The sequence below is a fragment of the Orcinus orca genome, chromosome 10, assembly GCF_937001465.1.
Source record: "Orcinus orca chromosome 10, mOrcOrc1.1, whole genome shotgun sequence".
Classification (NCBI taxonomy): Eukaryota; Metazoa; Chordata; class Mammalia; order Artiodactyla; family Delphinidae; genus Orcinus; species Orcinus orca.
This window is the reverse complement of record NC_064568.1, coordinates 8,056,584-8,074,625: the sequence shown is the minus strand read 5'-3', so window position 1 is coordinate 8,074,625 and position 18,042 is coordinate 8,056,584. Positions and strand designations below refer to the sequence as shown.

Here is an 18,042-nt window from a genome sequence, read left to right as displayed (position 1 = left end):
AAAGAACCAGGTTTTAGTTTTATTGATCTTTGCTACTGTTTCCTTCATTTCTTTTTCATTTACTTCTGATCTGACCTTTATGATTTCTTTCCTTCTGCTAACTTTGGGGTTTTTTTGTTCTTCTTTCTCTAATTGCCTTAGGTGTAAGGTTAGGTTGTTGATTTGAGATGTTTGTTGTTTCTTGAGGAAGGACTGCATTGCTATAAACTTCCCTCTTAAAACTCCTTTTGCTGCATCCCATAGGTTTTGGGTCATCGTGTTTTCATTGTTATTTGTTTCTAGGTATCTTTTGATTTCCTCTTTGATTTATTCAGTGATCTCTTGGTTATTTAGTAGTGTATTGTTTAGCCTCCATGTGTTTGTATTTTTTACAGATTTTTTCCTACAATTGATATCTAGTCTCATAGCATTATGGTCAGAAAAGATACTTGATACGATTAGAATTTTCTTAAATTTAGCAAGGCTTGATTTGTGACCCAAGATATGATCTATCCTGAAGGATGTTCCATGAGCACTTGAGAAGAAAGTGTATTCTGTTGTTTTTGGATGGAATGTCCTATAAATATCAATTAAGTCCATCTTTTTTAGTGTATCATTTAAAGATGGCGTTTCCTTATTTATTTTCATTTTGGATGATCTATCGGTGAAAGTGGGGTGTTAAAGTCCCCTGCTATGATTGTGTTACTGTCGATTTCCCCCTTTATGGCTGTTAGCATTTGTCTTATGTATTGAGGTGCTCCTATGTTGGGTGCATAAATATTTCCAATTGTTATATCTTCTTCTTGGATTGATCCCTTGATCATTATGTAGTGTCCTTCTTTGTCTCTTGTAATAGTCTTTAAAGTCTATTTTGTCTGATATGAGAATTGCTACTCCAGCTTTCTTTTGATTTCCATTTGCATGGGATATCTTTTTCCATCCCCTCACTTTCAGTCTGTATGTGTCCCTAGGTCTGAAGTGGGTCTCTTGTAGACAGCATATATACAGGTCTTGTTTATGTATCCACTCAGCCAGTCTATGTCTTTTGGTTGGAGCATCTAATCCATTTATGTTTAAGGTAGTTATCGATATGTATGCTCCTATTACCATTTTCTTAATTGTTTTGGGTTTGTTATTGTAGGTCTTTTCCTTCTCTTGTGTTTCCTGCCTAGAGAAGTTCCTTTAGCATTTGTTGTAAAGCTGGTTTGGTGGTGCTGCATTCTCTTAACTTTTGCCTGTCTGTAAAGATTTTAATTTCTCAGTCAAATCTGAATGAGATCCTTGCTGGCTAGAGTAATCTTGGTTGTAGGTTTTTCCTTTTCATCACTTTAAATATGTCCTGCCACTCCCTTCTGGCTTGCAGTTTCTGCTGAAAGGTCAGCTGTTAACCTTATGGGGATTCCCTTGTATGTTATTTGTTGCTTTTCCCTTGCTGCTTTTAATAGTTTTTCTTTGTATTTATTTTTTGACAGTTTGATTAATATGTGTCTTGGCGTGTTTCTCCTTGGATTTATCCTGTATGGGACTCTCTGCACTTCCTGGACTTGATTGACTACTTCCTTTCCCATATTAGGGAAGTTTTCAACTACAATCTCTTCAAATATCTTCTCAGACCCTTTCTTTTGCTCTTCCTCTTCTGGGACCCCTATAATTCGAATGTTGGTGCATTTAATGTTGTCCCAGAGGTCTCTGAGACTGTCCTCAATTCTTTTCATTCTTTTTTCTTTATTCTGCTCTGCAGTAGTTATTTCCACTATTTTATCTTCCAGGTCACTTATCCATTCTTCTGCCTCAGTTATTCTGCTATTGATTCCTTCTAGAGATTTTAAAATTCCATTTATTGTGTTGTTCATCATTGTTTGTTAGGTCTTTAGTTCTTCTAGGTCCTTGTTAAACATTTCTTGTATTTTCTCCATTCTATTTCCAAGATCTGGGATCATCTTTATTAACATTACTCTGAATTCTTTTTCAGGTAGACTGCCTATTTCCTCTTCATTTGTTTGGTCTGGTGGGTTTTTACCTTGCTCCTTCACCTGCTGCGTATTTCTCTGTCCTCTCATTTTGCTTAACTTACTGTGTTTGGGGTGTCCTTTTCGCAGCCTGCAGGTTCATTGTTCCCACTGTTTTTGGTGTCTGCTCCCCGTGGGTAAGGCTGTTTCAGTGGCTTGTGTAGGCTTCCTGATGCAGGGGACTGGGGCCTGTGTTCTGGTGGGTGGGGCTGGATTTTGTCTTTCTGGTGGGCAGGGCTGCGTCCAGTGGTGTGTTTTGGGGTGTCTGTGAAGTAATTATGGTTTTAAGGCAGCCTCTATGCTAATGGGTGGGTTGTGTTCCCGTCATTCTAGTTGTTTGGTATGGGGCATCCAGCACTGGAGCTTGCTGGCTGTTGGGTTGATCTGGGTGTTAGTGTTGAGACAGAGGTCTCTGGGAGCGCTCTTGCCAACTGATATTACGTGGGTCAGGGAGGTCTCTGACGGTCCATTATCCTGAACTCTGCTCTCCCACCTCCGAGGCGCAGGCCTGACACCAGGCCGGAGCACCAAGACACTGTCAGCCCCATGGCCAGGTACGTGGGGATTTTCTTGCCTTTGGGGAAGTCTGAGCTCTTCTGCCAGCATTTGGTAGGTGTTCTATAGGAGATGTTCCAGATGTAGAAGTATTTTTGATGTATTTGTGGGGAGGAATGTGATCTCCACGTCTGACTCCTCTGCCATCTTTTTTTTTTTTTTTTTTTGGCAGTACGTAGGCCTCTCACTGTTGCGGCCCCTCCCGTTGCGGAGCACAGGCTCCGGACGTGCAGACCCAGCAGCCATGGCCCACGGGCCCAGCCGCTCCGCAGCATGTGGGATCCTCCCGGACTGGGGCACGAACCCATGTCCCCTGCATCGGCAGGCGGACTCCCAACCACTGCACCACCAGGGAAGCCCCCCTCTGCCATCTTGAAGGTCCGCCCCAAGCAGACTTTTAAGGGCAGTGTTTGGGCTGCCATGACTGATGAGAGTCCTGAAGAGTCACACCCACAGCCTGGGTCTGCACCCACTCACCACCTCTTACCCTGTGAACCTTCAATGTATGGGGCAGAGAAGGAGAGAAGAAGAAATCCATGCTGCAGTACATCAGGCTGAGACCTCTCTCCAAGTGCAAGCTTCCCTCAGAAGGTGAGGGATGGGCAGGAGAGCTGAGGGAAAGTCTATAGTATAATGGAGAACACATCTGGTCTTTGTCCCTGATTCCTGGCACAGAGCTTCAAAAATTCTTTGAATTTCCTGAGTGACAGAACTCTTTGTTTTGCTAATGAGGTGACTTATGGTGGACCTCCAGAGAGCTTCAGGATGGGAGCTGGTTGCCCAAAAGACAAACCACATGATTAGACAGTTGGAACTCTGGGCCAGCATGACCTCAGCGAAGTGAGGGAGGTAGAAATCGAGTTCAATTATATGGCCAATGATTTAATCCATGCTGAAGGGAAAGTACTGATTCTGCCTTCAAGTAATGTGAAGCCAAGGGTGAAATGAATGAAAGGAAGGCTATAACAAAGTCCAAACACTGCTCAATTTCAGATCCAACCAAGTCAGCCCCTGCTCTAGCAGCCTGACAGAACAGTGTTTTTCTTTCTATGTTCTTTAATATAAAATGTTTAGCATGCAACCGAAGATAACAAGTCATATGAAAAAAAAAGAAATGTGATCTATGGTCAACAGAGGAAATGGTCAATAGAAGCAGACCTAAAGATGGCTCAGATGTTGGAAAGATCAAACAAGAATATTGAAATAGCTATGATAAAGATGCTAAAATATGTAATGGAAAAGATGGAGAGTATATGTGAATGAATAGGAAATTTAAGGAGAGACATGGAAACAAAAAAGAATCAAATGGATGTGCTAGAGATGAATAATACAAAATTAGAAATGAAGATTTCATTACATGGACTTAACAAGGCATTGGATACAGCCCAAGAAATAATCAGTGAACCTGAATACAGGTTAGTAGAAAGTATACGAATTGAAACAAAAAGGAAAGTATACAAATTGAAATACATAAAAAGACAGAATAGAGAAAAGGGGATCTGAGGGAGAATATAAGAATGTCTAACACATACAACTGGAATCCAGAAGGAGAAGAGAAATTAGAATAGAATAGGATAGAACAGAGTAGAAGAAATATGTGAAGAATAAAATGGCCATAAACTTTCCAAACTGATTAAGGCATTAAAGGTTATGGTCACCAATTCCAGTGCATGTGGGGGTTCCCACACACCATCAGGCAATTTCCAGACTCCAACTTGGTGTTCTACAATTCAACTCAATTCTGACACTATATCCAGAGATAGTTTCAGATCCCACATGTTAATGGTTAGTTTCAGATCCCACATGTTAATGGTTCAGTCCTATGAAGACTGGCCCACCCACCCACTTCAGACATCAACTGCAAGTCAAAGTTGTCACCTGTGCTTACTACTGACTAGCTACAGATTGAAGGTTCTATCAAGAAAGTGAAAAGATAACCCACAAAATATGTTTGCAAATCATCTCTCTGATAGGGGACTTGTGTCCAGAATTTTTTTTAATTATAGGGACTTCCCTGGTGGCACAGTAGTTAGGAATCTGCCTGCTAATGCAGGGGACACGGGTTCGATTCCTGGTCCAGGAAGATCCCACATGCCGCAGAGCAACTAAGCCCGTGTGCCACAATTACTGAGCCTGCACTCTAGGGCCCATGCTCCGCAACAAGAGAAGCCACGGCAATGAGAAGCCCACACACCACAACAAAGAGTAGCCCCCGATCGCTGCAACTAGAGAAAGTCCACACACAGCAACTAAGACCCAAAGGAGCCAAAAATAAAAAATTTATTAAAAATTTAAAAAGTATTAAAACTCAATAATAAAACAATTTTTTAAATGAGCAAAATATATGAATGGAAATTTCCACAAAGAAGATATCCAAATGGCCAACAAGCACATGAAAAGATGCTTAACATCATTAGCCACCAAATCAAAACCACAATTAGATACAATTTCACACCCACTAGCATGGCTATAGTAAAAAAGACAGATAATAACCGGAATGTGCAGAAATCTGAACCTCACACACTGATAATTAGACTGTAAAATAACCCAGCCACTTTTGAAAATAGTCTGGTAGTTCCTTAAAAGATGAAACACAGACTTAATAGTGCTCATTCTGGCAGCACATAACTACAACTGCAAAGACACAGAGAAAACTAGCATGGCCCCTGCGCAAGGATAACACGTAAATTCGTGAAGCGGTCCATGTATTTTAATATGCGAAATCTAAAAGATAATACAAATTAACTTATTTACTAAACAGAAACAGACTCATAGACACAGAACACAAACTTATGGTTACCAAAGGGGAAGAAGGGGGGAAGGGATAAACTAGGAGCTTGGGATTAACAGATACACACTACTATATATAAAAGGGATAAACAACAAAAGACCTACTGTATAGTACAGGGAACTCTATTCACTATTTTGTAATAACTTACAATGGAAAAGAATCCGAAAAAGAATATATATATATACACATATATGTATGTGTGTGTACATATATATATATATATGAAACCGAATCACTTTGCTGTACACCTGAAACTAACACAGTATTGTAAATCAACTACAGTTCAATAAAAAAAAAACACAGACTTAATAGACTTAGTATATGAGTCAGCAACCCCCATCGAAGGCAAGTGAAAACATGTCCACACAAAAACTTGTACATGCATGTTCACAGCAGTATTATTCATAACAGGCAAAAAGTGGAAACCCAAATGTCCATCAGCTGATGAATGGGTAAGTAAAACGTCTTGCATCCATACAACAGAATATTATTCAGCCATAAAAATGAACGATACATGCCACAACATGTATGAAACCTAAAAGAAATACATGCACTAAGTGAAAGAAGCCAGTCACAAAAGACCATATATTGTATCATTCCATTTACAGGAAATGTTCAGAACAGGCAAATTCATGGAGACAAACTAGCATACGACCCAGCAATCCCGCGACTGGGCATATACCCTGAGAAAACCATAATTCAAAAAGAGTCAGGTACCAATATATTCATTGCAGCTCTATTTACAATAGCCAGGAGATGGAAGCAACCTAAGTGTCCATCGACAGATGAATGGATAAAGAAGATGTGGCACATACATACAATGGAATATTACTCAGCCATAAAAAGAAACGAAATTGAGTTATTTGTAGTGAGGTGGATGGACCTAGAGTCTGTCATACAGAGCGAAGTAAGTCAGAAAGAGAAAAACACATACCATATGCTAACACATATGTATGGAATCTAAAGAAAAAAAGGTTCTGATGAATCTAGAGGCAGGACAGGAATAAAGACACAGATGTAGAGAATGGACTTGAGGACACGGGGAGGGGGAAGGGTAAGCTGGGACGAAGTGAGAGAGTGGCGTGGACATATATACACTACCAAATGTGAACTAGATAGCTGGTGGGAAGCAGCTGCATAAAAAAATTTTTTTAATTAGAAAAAAAAATGACCAGCTAGAACTGGTTACCAACCAGTAGTGTGATATATTCTACTAATTCTACTTTTTCAATAACTCACTGTTTAACGAATTGACTCTTATTTGGTCCCCCCAGATGTTCTGTTTTGTTTTGTTTTATTCAACGCAAAGATACCAGTTTAACGCTCTTTAGCTGGCGAATGAAGAGCCCTGCCTCAACCTCGTTCCTTTGCCAGGGGAGGAAGGTAGCCCATGATGAGGTATGATGACCACCTGTCAGGAGCAAGAGGTTGTAAAGGGTCAGGAAATGCGAGTGACATCATCTGAGTGGTGAGGACATCTGTCTTCTGCAGATGGGGCCAAAGGCTCCACTCATCTCCCATCCCAAGACAGACGGGCTGCAGGGAAACTGAGTACCCTTGTGTCACAGAACAGGCGTCTCAGAGGTTCCAAAAGATCACCTGGCTGGCTCCATTTCCTGTAGTTTGTCTTACCATACACCAAGGACTGACTCACAGACAAGGTCCCAAGGAGAATGAAAAAAATCTAGTGTGACAAATGCCAAATGGTCTGTGGGGAAGCAGACGACTTGCGACCCCACCTTGAGCATCTTTGGATGGTGTTTTCAGAGCCCTGGGTCTCAGTTCAAGCCAGCTTTGCCCAGAGCCTGAGCTACTCCCATGGTCTATGTTAGGAGGCAGCAGCTGTTGCATTGACTCTTCCATGTGAAGTCCCAGCCTTGCCTCGCGCTAGTTCTATGACACTGTGCAAGCGACAAAAATCACCGAGCCTGTTTTTTCATTTTTAAAGTGGTGATAAGAATAACGCTGAGGGCTTCCCTGGTGGCGCAGTGGTTGAGAGTCCACCTATCGATGCAGGGAACGCGGGTTCGTGCCCTGGTCCGGGAAGATCCCACATGCCGCGGAGCGGCTGGGCCCGTGAGCCACGGCCGCTGAGCCTGCGCGTCCGGAGCCTGTGCTCCGCAGCTGGAGAGGCCGCAACAGTGAAAGGCCCGCGTACCGCAAAAAACCAAAACAAAAAAGAATAACGCTGAGCTCAAATTGTTGGTGTACGGATTAAATCAGATAGCTGTACAAAAGACAGTGCTTAGAGAAGATAAAGAACCTTTCATGGATGGTGAGAGTCGGGGAAGCTTTCTGAAGTGTGGGATTGATCACCTGTGACGCTGTGAAAGCCCAGATGGACCTCCAGGAGATTCGGGCACCACCCTCTTGTGACTCTAGACCATCAGTATCACAGAATCCATGGTATATGAACTCTGGAAGGACCCTTCCAGAAAACCCAGCCTAACTCACTCATTTATGGATGCATTCTCATCCACTAGAGAAGGGAAGTTATTCATTCATCAATGTTAAAACTCAGGACAGAGACCCTGATTTTTTTTTTTTTTTTTTTAGGTCTTTGCATTTCCTGCCCTGCCCACTTCCCTTTAGCCCATGGCCTGGACAAAGTTTCACTCAATAAACATTCACTGAATTTTGTTAACCCGTCCAAGGACAGAGAACTCAGAAGAGACAAAGCTCAGACTAGAATTCCATTTTTTCAGGCTTATAAAGAAGAGGGAACTGCAGTAGATAAGAGGAATCCAGACCTTGGTTCAAACCTCAGCTCTGCCCTGAAGTTGGGGACCTCAGGCAAGTTATTTAACTTCTTATCAGTAAAGTGGGGACCAGCACATCCACATCTCAGTGTTGTTTCAAGAATCAAAGGAGATACAGATATCAAGCACCCGGCTCTCTGTTACAAAAGACCAAATACTAACAATGACCCCGAGGAAAAAATAAGTCAGTCAAACACCTGGATATTCAGTTAACATCACATAAAGCCTGTAGATATTTGCGAACAGCTAAGGAAATGGAATTTCCAGGTTTGCAATCATGTCCGTGTTTCACAGATGGTGTCCTGGGCTTACCCACATCCCCTCTCCCAGGGCAGTCACACTTGACACATCACCCAGCCTTCCGGGCCTCAGCCGCCCTCCCTGAGCTGTCAATACCATGCTGGCAAGAGTGCTAGTCAGGGCTCAGGAGATGGGGGTTCAGAAAAGCTCCACCATCTTGACAAACGACACGCCCCACTCCGAGCCTCCATTTCCCCATCTGTGAAATGCCAATAATAACGCCTTCCACGCAGGGATACTGTGAAAAAGACGGATAGAATGATGACTTTGGAAAGTATGCAGCACTTCAGCAACAGGAGGGGGTGTTCTGTGTGTCAATCAAAATCGAGCTTTGGTCTAACTACAATACTGGCTGAAAGTTCTTGGGCATTTCTGCAGGTTAAAAACCTAACTTGGGTCTGAAGCAAAAAAAAAAAATTCTCATTGAGTACTGAAGCTATTTGTTTCCCCACCACCACCCCGCCCCCAATCCACTGTGGAAGCCACCTCTAATCAAGCTGACATTTTCCCAAAGAAAGATGGCTCGGGTTATTGCCGGCAGGTTGAGATGAGAGAGGCTGGCCCACCCAATGGCGCTGCCAGGGATAATGACAGCACACCGGGCGTTTCTAGAGCTCGTCTCAGCCTCCCAGGAACCACGGTGCTTTGGAAAGTCAATCACTCAGCAAGGCACAGAGGAGACAAACCAGTGAACAATTGGAATGATAGAAAATCCAGAGCTCTAATGAACACTAGCAATCTGAAAAATGAACCTTGCTTGTTGGCTTGAAAAGACGGGTGGTTTGCGCCCGCCTGTCCTGTGTCAGAGGTGCCTCATCACCATGTCATTACGTCAAGTAATTACCGCACTTTTCTCAGGCTCTGTGTGCAGCACTCATGTGGCTGCTCAGCTTACTGACTGCAAAACTCCACTCCCTCCACCTGATCTGGGTACAAATGGCACTGCTGGGGGTTGTCTTCTGCCCAGTGTCCTCTCGGGCCTGGCCTCGGTGTGGGCAGTGCCATTGGGAGCAGCCAGTTTGATTCTGCAGACAAAGTGATAGCCACACTTGTTTTGTTAGCCTAAAAAAGAACCCACTGACTGCTGAGCATTTATGCAGTTTCCCAGGGATGCGTCCAATAGCACCTTCGCTCCTAGCCCTGGGGCTCAAGAACAAAGTGAAGGACGCAGGGGGGCCAAAGTCGGGTGACGTTTGGTATTTGGGTTTGGGTGGTTTGCTGGTTATCGGGGCTGGAGGTAGTTTCGGGAATGGGGTGAGGGATGGGATGGGGTCCACAATGGTGTGTTTGGGTAAAGGATGCAGTTAAGGGTGGGCTAAGGCTCAGAAGCGCGTGAGAGACAGATCAGGGCTGGGATGAAGGACAGGCAAGTGAGTTTCAATCTCTGGGCAGAGGTAAGGGAAGAGTCTGCGTGAGCACCAGGCTGAGGCGAGGGATTTGGGCAATGAATGGTCAGGCCCCAGCGGAGGCTCAGAGATGGATGGTCTGAGCCTCAGGAAAGGATAGGGCAGACCTCAGTGATGGGGTGATGTCTGCTGTACACATCACTTGATGTTCTTTTTTAAATGCTGAAAGCTTGAGAGCTTATTCCTTAAGGTCAAGAAATGTGTCCTCAGCTGTAGTATCAAAACACTGCTCTTCAGATGGTCCAGAGTCGCCCAGTGCAAAACTGGGAAGTCATGTGTGTCGGGGCTCCTTCTCTGCTCTTCTGGGAAGCTTGTCCCCCTTTCTGAAAGGGCCACCTGGCAAGTGCCCAGCAGCTCGCGATGGATTTCTCAGTTTTTAATAGAGTTTTTCATACTTACCTGATGGCTTTGGGCATTGATAAAATAATGAATGTGAAAAGAACTTCCTAAGACTGTAAAATGGTATATTATCGTTGACAACCCTGATCATCGTCTTAGCACCAGAGCGCGGACCCTGGAGAAGAGATGGTGGCCTCTGATTGGGGTACTTGAGGCTGGTGGGTGGAGCCTTCAGAGGCTGGCATCTGCCCCAGCTCCTCCGAGAGGAAGAACTCCACCCTCTGGATCTCAGAGTCCTCACCCAGGTATCAGCTCTAACAATCTGAGTCTCGGAATTCCTCAAAACCTCTGTGGGGAGAAGGAAGGGCAGGGCCAACGGTAACAGGACATTTGAGAAGTGTGGACGGCTCTCTCTTCGCCCCTTCTGCAGCCCTGGTTTCTACTTCAGCCATGCTGCTGGCACGTAATGCGTTTTTTAAGAATCAGCCACAAACGCAGCTGGTTTCCTGGTGCTCCCTGGGGCCTCCCTGCGCCCCAAGCAGACGGACCCTTTTGGTGCCTCCTAGGCAACCATTCTCCTCCATCCTCATAAAACCTGAATTTGCTCAGCTCTCCACTGTCCTCAGCACCACCCACGAGTGACTCAGGCAAGAGGGGATTCATCTAACCCCTCGATGAGGATCCTATTCCCCTCCGGCCAGTGACTTCCAAGGAAAGGTTTCCTGGAGGATTCCTGGGCAAGAGGCTTCTCCCTCACAGGCGAGAGCCTTGGAAAGCAGCCCCTCTGCACGGGCGCAGCCCCTCTGCACGGGCGCAGCCCCTGCTGCCAGCGGCTGGCCTCCGACCAAGAGCAGAACCGGCCTTGGATGAAGCTGACACTGGGTAACAGAGTGGAGAGATGGAAAAGGTCAGGGTCTTGAGGACACCGTTACGCTGCTGGGAGGGCAAAGCCCACCACAGCCCACGCTGCCCCTCCACCGCCTCCAATGTCAGGACGTGTAACTGAAACCTCTTGATGACAAATCGCTTCGGCCGGAAAGAGCCACACCTCGGAGGTGTGTCCCATGACGTGAGGACTGAAGCCCTGGACACAGGGAGGAATCAAATTGTGTTGCTTGAGTTACGCAACGTCGGAGACAGGGCCCACGGCCTGGCCCAGCATCCCTGCCCGGCCCAGCATCCCTGCCCCTGGGATGGTTCTTTCTAACAGGACCTGCGATGGTATCTCCCGCTTCCAGCCTCCCTTTGCCACAGGCCATCTATGCCCAGCTGGGTCTGTGTGTCCGGCGCTGTCGACAAGGGAAGTGGCCCAGGCGGAAGAATGACTTCTGTCACCACTTCTAGGCAGATGTGGGACAAGCAGGGCTGATATTTCCTCTGTGACTTCAGGGGGATGGAAAGGAGGCCTGGGCTTCAAGACTGTGGCCAGAGCTACGGCTAGGCGAGGCTGTGCCAAGAGGTTTTGCTGGGTGAGCTCAAGCGACTCACTTCTAAACAGGCACAACCCTTTGCTGGCAGAGCCTGGCCCCGGGGGGAGATGCAGACAAGCAGGGTCTTTGGTGGAGACAGATCCCACCTTTCCCGGGCCCGCCTGCTGCTCTCCCCTGCAGCCGGCAAAGAGGACTGCAGGGCAGCACAGTGGCAGGGACGGGTCTTCCAGAGCCACATGTCTGTGGCTCAGGATCACACCCCCACCGTGAGCTGGCTTCATCTTTCTGAGCTTCAGGTCCCTCATCCATGAAATTGTGGCCACGGTGCCCACTTCGCAGGCCTAATGGGAGGATGAAATGCAATGGTCCCAATCACTGAGGGCACAGGAGGTACTCAATAAACGGTGGTCCTTGCTGTGATGTTGATTATTATTATCTGCTCTGATTCTTGGAGACGGGAAGTTTTAAAAGCACAGAACATGGCAGGCAACCCCCAAGCATTTGGGTTGAACAAAGAGTAAGCGATGGCTTTCTGGAAGGATATCCAGGCCATATCGTCACCGCGCCCCGGGTACCGTGATTTGCCAACCATCCGGTCTATGACTAAACACTTAAAAGAAAAGATGGCCCGGAGCTGGAAGCCAGTGAAGTGAGGCAGGGCAACTGCACAGCTGGGCAGAGCAGGTGGAACTCTGACAGTCGGGAACTGAGTGGCAATCGGCCATCTGCCTTTCTGGGGCTGTTAAACTCCCATGGAAAGTGTTGGTCATTTCATGACCAAGGGTGGTCAGAAAGCACTGAGTTCCACCCCTCGGCATGGACTCCAGGATCCAGGGGCCCCGGAGTGGGGGGGGACTTGCCAAGGACACTTAGCGGGTTGGGGGCTATGCTGGCATTAGAGCCCAGGGCTCCGGACACCTGAGCCCACTGCTCTGATCCTCGAGGGAATCATGACTAACGGTATCGAGTTGGCTATGACAGATCATATTTCTCTAGATTTATTTGTTTATTTGAACTAAAGTGTCCTTTCTGCAGTCATTGGACAGGACTGCGGAGGAGGCCCTGGGCTGTCCTCAGCCTCCCTTTTTCCAGCCTCCACATCCCTCCTCCCTGCTCTCTGCTCTCACCAGACAGCAGGGCTCCCCAGCGGCCCCGTCTCAGCCCCCTCACCTTGTTTCCATCATGGGATCCCCACAATCTGTCATCATTTGACAGACTGTTGACTTTCCATCTACCCCACTGGATTATACACCCCAAAAAAGCAGGAACAATGGCTGACTTATGACTATGGTTCCAGTGCCTAGCACAGTGCCTGGTACATAGTAGGTGCTCAATAAATATTTGTGCCAGGAACCGACCAACAAATTCACTTACACTGAGGTGACAGGGCCTTACCATGTTCCCTCCTGTGGTGTAATATAAACTGTAAATCCGGATCCTTAGGGAAAGCAAGAGTGCACCGGGAGCAGGGGACGAGGACGTGCTCAGCACTGTCTAAAGGCCAGGCCCTGAGCTAGGTAATTAGTGCACGTTACCCATGACAATGACCATACATGGCAGATCCTCTTGACCGGTTAATGCTTAACCCCAAGCAATGAGCCTCTATGGAAGAAATGCAGGCATGGGAGAAAGAAAAAAGATTTTTGGGTCTAAGAATGGAATCTTCCTGGTGCCCCTCTGAGCACACTTTCTAGGCTACCTTGCCAGTCCACAGAAGGAGCCTGCTTTGGACACCATGACCAGAGGAACTATCAATGTCCAGGCGGGAGGTCTTCAAGCCAGTGGAAGCTTTGTGCAACTTTCATTACAAATGTGCTCATATGACTGAAAGACCCTTTTTAACCCTCTGAGAGAATTAAACTGTTGCCTCCTAGGAGACTCTTTCATTTAGACAAAAGGGCTCCTAGGAACTTTAAGGACACTGTCCCATGGCTGCCTGATAGGCCCAAAGTAGCTGCGAATAAATCTAAAGGAGGGTCATATCTCACAAACAGCTGTGGGTGTGACTTTTTTCAAATGGAATGAACTCAAATCATATTCATAGTAAGCCCATGTGGTTTTTAAGGGAGCTGAACATGGGAAGGTGCTGCCAGCCTGGATTAAAAGGAACTCGGATCTGAAATTGTTTAAACTGCCAAAGGGCCTCTAGGTCCCCAATTTTCAAAGACAGGAAGCAGACTGAGGAAGTTACCGAGCTGCAAATGCAAGTCGTTTCTTGGAAATGCAGGTCCCAGAGTGTAGACCCAAGAGCCAGAGAGAAAAACAGACTCAGGAGCCACTCCCAGGAGGTAGACCTAACCAAGGAATATCTCCCGCTCTCAAGCGGGCAGACCTGTGGACGTGAGCCCAGCTGGATTTCAGCACTGCCATGACCAGGGCCTGCTATGTGCTCCCTGTTCTTCCCCCTCTGGACAAGCACAGCCATTACGTTGACCCTTTGCCTGTCTCACCAATGCATGTCAGGTATGTGCACATCACATAAGTCATCTTCTTGGTTCATGGGTCTCCAAATGAAGAGGAGCCATATTCGTGGCATTTATTCACTGAAACCTGATAAAGATCATGGGATCCTGGACTTCAAGCTGGATGTCAGTTCAATGAGGAGTTGTTAGGGTTCTGGGATGTGAGTGGTAATACTTTTCACGTGAGAGGAACGTGAACAACGTTCAGAGGATGGTCAAAGGATGCACTTTGGTAGAATGAAAACATGGCCACAACCCTACATTTCTTCCTTTGTCTGTGCCCTTTGCAGTGTTACTTTGCAGCTTCTCTCACCAGCAGATAGTCTATTTCCTCATCCTTGACGGGCTGGCATTGTGACATACTTTGACCATTTGCATCCTCTCTCTCTTAGAATCTTGACATCACCATGTGAACAAGCCCAGGTGAGCCTACTAGACAATAAGAGACATGGCCTAGTCAGCCACTTTGTCCCAGCTGACAGCCAGACAACTGTCAGACAATGAGTGAGACAATCTTAAACCCGCTAGCCACCAGCTGACCCTGCAGCTGACCACAGATGCCTGAGCTGAGCAAGTTCAGCTGAGGTCAACTGAGTCTGACCCAGATCAACAGAACTGCCCAGTTCTGCCCAGAACTATAAGCAGTAATAAATGACTGTTTTAAGCCACTAAGTTTGGCAATAGTTTGTTACAGAGCAAAAGCTAACTGATATATTATTGTTCAGCTTTTCCTTTTCTGTTGTCAACCTACGTATTGAGTCTGTTATTTCAATGATTAGGTTTTCCTTGTCTGGTATCTTCTTCATCACTGCCTGTCCCTGCTTCATGTTCCAACAGCCTTTCTTATTTCTTTGAGGACACATAGGATGCTTATTTTTGTCTTGTTCTGTCTTATCCTCTAATTCTGCTTCCTTCGGATGAAACTTGGCAGGATGCAGTCTGACAGCGAGCATGGCTGAGATGGTCTGCGGCAAACGCAAACACACTAGAGAACAAAGAAAAGGGCTGGTGCTTGGCCTCCTGAATGACCAGTGCTGGCAGAGAGCTAGACCAGTTTCCTTGATTTATAAGTGAGAGAACTGAGAAGTAGAGAGGAGAAACAACTCGGAGCAAGCTGGTGGCAGAGCTGAGTCTAGAATCTAGGTTTTCTCATCTGCAACTGATCTGTTCTCAGTACCGTCTGCTACATCCCCAACTCCTAACATTCTGGAGTCTTCGATGGACTCTTTCTCACTTGGCTCTCCAGGCTTCTGAGCCCTAGACACCCTCCTAACATGCACCAACTGCTTTCCAACCTTATGACCTTCCTTGGGTTGCAGGCATCTCTTCATCCCTGAATCCACTAGTGCTTACTTAGCACAATGCCTGCCACACAGTAGGGGCTCTGCAATACTAAGTGAATGAATGAATGGATGGAGGGATACGTGCATGAATGAGTGGACAGATGGCCTGGAGGTGCTGTTTAACTTACCAAATGTGAGTTTCCTGTTTCCATGGTGAAAAATAAATTCAAGGCTCCAGACAGTGGCCTACATGTCCTGCTCACTTCCACAGGGCCCAGCCTGGCACTGAGTAAAGACCTATCAGCGGCCAGTACTCTGACACTGCTGCCCTTCCTTGCTTCAGTTTCTACTAGAGGGAAGGCATGCGCTTTATGGCTCGCTTTCCCCAGCCTTCATTCCTGGCCAATTAAGTCCAGACTGTTGCAAAATAACTTTTTAAAAGTTAATCTGAAGGAAAGGAGAAAATTCCTTTGCCCTCAGCCATCGGGCCTGGCCTGGTTCCCTGAGGGTGGGAGGGAAGCAAACCTCTCTCTGCAAAGGGGGACTGTGAAGAAGGATCAGCTACTCCTGGAAGTCTAACTGAAGCGTTCTAGTGACACAGCGTCCCAAGGAGAGCAAGAATTCATTCAGTCAGTGACAAGTGCTCTGAATCAGGCTCTGGGCTGGGAGCCAGAGGGACAAAGGGAATAATCAGATGTGCACCGTATACTTGAAAGCATCCAGGCTAGAAGGGGAACAAATACCTGGAGACAAGAGACTATAAAATCGAAAATCTTCAAGGCTTTAATAAAGTTTCACTCCGTAACTCGGTCAACATTTTGTTAGCACTTACTATGTGCCAGCATGCTGGGCATTAGCCATATAGAGGTGAATAACCTATGGTTGCCATCCTCAAAGAGGCCAATCGTCACGTGAAAAGCGAGGAGATGGGATTCCTTATGATACAGAGTGGGCAACTGTTAGGGAGGTTTGGGGAGGCCTTGTAAAATGGGCATGAATTTAGCAATTAGAAATGAGGCCATTTCAAATGCGATAGGAAGGAAATTCCTATGGTAACCTCAATTAACGTAGTAAGAACATTTGATAAAATTCATCCTTTCATGTTAAAAACAAAGACACTTTAACAACCTAGGAATAGAAGAGAACTTCCTTAACCTGATAAAGGGCTCCTGTAAGAACCTAAAGAGGACACCATAACTAATGCTGAAATATTGAGAACATTCCCGTCAAAATCAGGAGCAAGTTAAGGATGTCTATTAATACCTCTTCCAGTCTACACGTTACTGGAAGTCCTATGCAGTACAAGAAGATTCAAACAATAAAACTGTATGGCATGTAAAGGAGAAAACAACACTATCATTATTTACAGATTGTATGAACCCTCAGATAAACTATTAGAATTACTAAGATAATTTATTAAGGTTACTGGGTCTAAAATAGATAAAAGTGGACTTCCCTGGTGGGACAGTGGTTAAGAATCCGCCTGCCAATGCAGGGGACACAGGTTCGAGCCCTGGTCTGGGAAGATTCCACACGCATGGAGCAACTGAGTCCGTGCGCCACAACTACTGAGCCTGCGCTCTACAGCCTGCGAGCCACAACTACTGAAGCCCGCACGCCTAGAGCCCGTGCTCCGCAACGAGAAGCACCGCAATGTGAAGCCTGCGCACCGCAGTGAAGAGTAGCCCCTGCACATCGCAACTAGAGAAAGCCCATGCACAGCAACAAAGACCCAACACAACCAAAAATAAATAAATAAAAATAGGCAAAGTTGTGCATACCCACTTCATCTGTGAAGACATATAGATGGCAAATACACATATGAAAAGGTGTTCAAATTTATATGTCATTACAGAACTGCAAATGAAAATGAGATACCACTACCCACATATTAGAATGGCTAAGATCCAAAAACTGACAATATTAAATGCTGACGAGGATGTGAAGCAACAGGAAGTCTCACTCATTGCTGGTGGAATGAAAAATGGCCACTTTGGAAGACAGTTTGGTAGTTTCTTATAAAACTAAACAAAACTCTTACTTACAATCCAGCAATCGTGTTCCTTGGTATTTAACCAATTGTACGGAAAACTTATGTGCACACAAAAACCTGCACGTGGATGTTTACAGCAGCTTTACAAACAACTGCCAAAATGTGGAAGCAACCGAGACGTTCTTCGATATGTGAATGGATAAACAAACTGCATGTTCTGAATATTAATCCAAACAATGGAATATTATTCAGTGATAAAAAGAAATTAGCTACTAAGTCACAAAAGGACATGGAGAGACCTTCAATACAGTGTTAAGTGGAAGAAGCCAGTCTAAAAAGTCTACATATTGTGTGATTCCAACTATATGACATTCTGGAAAAGGCAAAACTATAGACAGTGAAAAGATCAGTGGTTGTCAGAGGTACAGGGGAAGTAGGGAGACACGAGTGGATAGTGCACAGAGTTTTTAGGGCAGTAAAACTATCTTCAACGATACTGTTACGGTGGACACATGACATGATGCATTTGCCAAAACCCAGAGAATTATACAACACAGAGAGAGAACCTTAATATAAACTGTGGACTTGCGTTAATAATAATATATTAATATTATTGCATTAGTTACAACAAAATACCACACTAATGCAAGATGTTAGTAACAGGGGAAACTCATGTGTATGTGTGTGTAAGTCTGAGGGGCAGAGGTAGTGTATGGAAATCCCTTGGACTACATGC

The 18,042-nt window shown here is 45.6% G+C and overlaps 1 non-coding gene across 1 annotated transcript; it reads left to right on the top strand.

Moving 5' to 3' along the window:
- The first annotated feature begins 5,148 nt into the window (after positions 1-5,148).
- Positions 5,149-5,254, top strand: LOC117203231 (U6 spliceosomal RNA). The gene has a single exon (XR_004485922.1). It is a non-coding gene; the product is annotated as a U6 spliceosomal RNA (small nuclear RNA).
- The last annotated feature ends 12,788 nt before the right edge of the window (positions 5,255-18,042 follow it).